The sequence below is a fragment of the Malurus melanocephalus genome, unplaced genomic scaffold (genome assembly GCF_030028575.1).
Source record: "Malurus melanocephalus ecotype Western Australia unplaced genomic scaffold, MMel_1.1 scaffold_1485, whole genome shotgun sequence".
In the NCBI taxonomy this organism is placed as follows: Eukaryota; Metazoa; Chordata; class Aves; order Passeriformes; family Maluridae; genus Malurus; species Malurus melanocephalus.
In genome coordinates this window covers 22,273-25,518 of record NW_026624717.1, presented here as the reverse complement: position 1 = coordinate 25,518, position 3,246 = coordinate 22,273, and positions in this window count along the sequence as shown.

Below are 3,246 nucleotides of genomic sequence, written 5' to 3'. Positions count from 1 at the left end.
CCAGTCCGGGTTAGGGGCATGGAAAAAAGCCGGCTAGGGATTCCAGAGTGGGGATGAGAGCGAAGAGAAGGGGATGGAAGTGGCCAAATTATTCCACCGCCACCTCCTAAAGGGGAACCAGCTCCGGGGAAGGGGCTGGCAGGAGCGTGGGGGCTTCAGACAGGAATGTGGGTGACAGGCCCTGGCACAGCCCTGGGCTACCGTGGCTACCATGGAGGATGTGCGGCAGGGCCACCATCCCCTCCCTGCGGTGTCCCTAAATCTGCTGRTGAAGATTTCTGGGAGCCGCCACGCACTGGGATCCCCCCGCCCCCTACTTTGGGGGATCCGGGGCCTTCTCCAGCTCCCCCTCCCCTCCTTCCCAGCCGAACRCAGCCGCGAGAGGCGGCGCCAGGGYTTCCTGGGGCATCTGTTGGCAATTAGCAGCTTTTATTACTCACGGAGACGCCAGATGGGGCGAGGGAACGGAGCCCGGGCGGGAGGGACAGGCTCGTGGTGTGCCCCGGCATGAGGGGACGGGGTGGCTCCGAGCAGATCCCACAGCTCTGGGATGGGCCGTTTTCCATCCGAGCCCCCCATTCAGAGCCAAAAATGTGCGGTTTGGGGAGCGGAAATGATGGAAAAACCATTCCGAGGCTGCGCGGCCGCGGGGGGACGGGAACTCCCCCGGAGCTTCGCTCTCCGGGAAAGAAATTCCTCCAAAAAAAGGCAAAACTGCTGYTCTAGCACCGCGGATCCCAACGGCCCAGCGAGGCTGGAAAGAATTCCTGCAGGCTCTTTCCTTCCCGACTGGAATTAGGGGAGGAATTTTGCCCGGATTGGTGCAGAAATTAATGCTGAACCACTGAAATCCTCCGCCGCAGGAATTCCCTCCTGCGCCTCGTCCAGCTGCCCCTGAGCCAACGCGGTGCGGGCCGGCGTCATCCCAAACCTCATTCCCGGGATTTGGGGGGCCTTTGGGGGGCTCGGGGGGCTGAGCTCAGTGCGGGGAGCCCCAGGGTAACACAATGACGCTTCGGGCCGGGAGGTGAAATCATCTCCAGCCCGAAAATTGWGGGGCTCTGCTCCGGCTCGTGTTTCTTGGCAGGCGGCGCGGCAGTTTCTTGGAAGAGCAGCGCGTCTCTGCTTTTTCCATGCTGGGATGSTGGGCAGGGGCTGCGGGATCCTGCTTTCCATCCCCCCGCTCGGCGCCGCTCCAAGGGAAAATTCTGGCGAGGCGGGATCCAGATTTTTTTTTTAATTTTTTTTATTTTTTTTTCCACTCTGGAAACGCCGATCCCGTGCGCTGGAACAGCAAAGGGAAGCGGGAGCTGCGAGGGGCTGAGATTTTGGTTTTTGTTTTTTTCCCCGCGCTGCTGCCACCCCTGAGGCTGGCGGTGTCGCCGGGTTGGGGACAACCAAGCCAGGACAGCATCCCTGGGGAATGAGGGAAACTGAGGCACGAGGATTAATTGTGATCCCTCAAAAGCGTTTTGCGGGTTAATCGAGGATCCTGCGAGCTGGGAAGGATGGGAWGAGGGGCAGCCTCTGCTGTGGGGTTGGGATGGGATATGGGGCCACTTTTGGGGTCGTGCTCCCCCACCCACGGGACACACGAACCCCCAGCAGTGCCCCCGCCCCGGGTTCAGCGCTGCTGGGTGGTCCCAAACCCAGAACAGCTCGGGGTGAACAATCATCCCAAACCCAGGAAGGAGAAAAGTTCCTCTGTGTTTTCCTTCCCGCTCGCTTTAATTACCCTTAATTACCTCAGCGGGCACCTCGCGGGAGCGTTGTCACCACGTTGTCGCGGGGACCGAGCTGGCTTTGCCCGCGACAGTTTATTTACTGCCTCTGATTAACCAGCGGCTGTTAATTAGCGACTTTATGGAGATCCCTGCGTCCCTCACGCGTCTGCGAAGCTGCAGCCCCGAAGGATCCATCACAATTTGAGAGGAAAAGCGGCTGAGCTGAGCTCCTGTGCCATCCCAGACCTGGCACGGGGATGCCAGGGGGTGGTTTGCCTTCCCCAGACCCAAATTTGCACGGGGTCAGCTCGTTCCCTGCCTGTTTTTGGGGATGGGGGCGGCCTGGCAGGCCTGGGGAGGGGAGGATGGAGCAGAGCCGGGCAGCCAGGCCCCGGGGCAGCGCTCCAGGCTGGCACGGCGCAGCGGCGCGGGGCTGGAGGCTGCGCGGGGGCGCTGAGAGCCGCGATGGGCGCCGGATCGCTCCAGGGCTTGGCAAAGCTCCGGGAAATCAGCGGCTCTGMTGCTGCTGCTGCCGCTGGGGACGTGGGGATGGTGGCGGGGATGGTGGCGGTGATTCCGGTCCCGGGCTGAGCCAGATTGTCCCCGAGCCACCCCAGGGTGCGGGCAGGGGACACCAGCTCCGTGTCCGTGTCACACAGCGGTGCCTCGGGGTCGTGCCAGAGGGGGAGCATCCGTGAGGGACAGACATTCTTGGCCAGTGATGCCACCACCGGTGCCACCCGCGGGGAGGAAGAGCCGCTCCGCAGSGATGGCAGCAGGGAATGGGCACCACGCCACCCCCGGGATTGGGGTTCCCCTCTCCTGGGCGGGGGTCCAGCGCCCGGAGAAGGGGAAGGGGGTGGGGAGGGAGCGAAGGAGCCGCCGGGGGAGGCGCCCGGGGGTGGAGGAGGAGGAGGAGGAGGAGAAGGAGAAGGAGGGCGGGGATGCGAAGGCGGGCGGCGGCCCGGGCCCCCCCCCGGTTTGGGGGGTGGCGGAGGGCGGGCAGCGCTTGGGGGGCGGCTCGGGCTCCCCCCTCGGAGGGAGGCGGGGAAGGCGGCGGGGGCGGCGCGGAGGGTCCCGGTGTCCCGCGGCGGAGTTGCCGGTGTCCCGCACCCCCCGGCAGCCCCGTGCCCCGCCGAGCCCCGCGCAGGTGAGCCCCGGGCGGTCCCGCACCGGGAGCGGGAGGAGCCCGGCGGAGCCCGGCCCTGCTGCGGGACGGAACGGAACGGGACGGGACGGGACGAGCGGGGGATTCCCCGTTAATCACCGGCGTTAATCACCGCCCCGGGGCCGCGCGGACCCGCCGGTGCGGAGGGTGCGACGCAGGGAAAGCGGGGAGCGGAGCGGGGGGCGTGGGGGCTGCAGGGTGGGCGCAGTGGGAGCGGGGATGGGCGCGGGCACTGCCAGCCCCGGTGGCAGCAGAGGGGACAGCGGGGTGGCGGGGCTGCGGTTCGGAACGGGGGGGCTGTGCCGCAGTTTTGGGGTGCAGGGGGAGGGTCGCAGAGGTGGCGCCKCTGCCCGG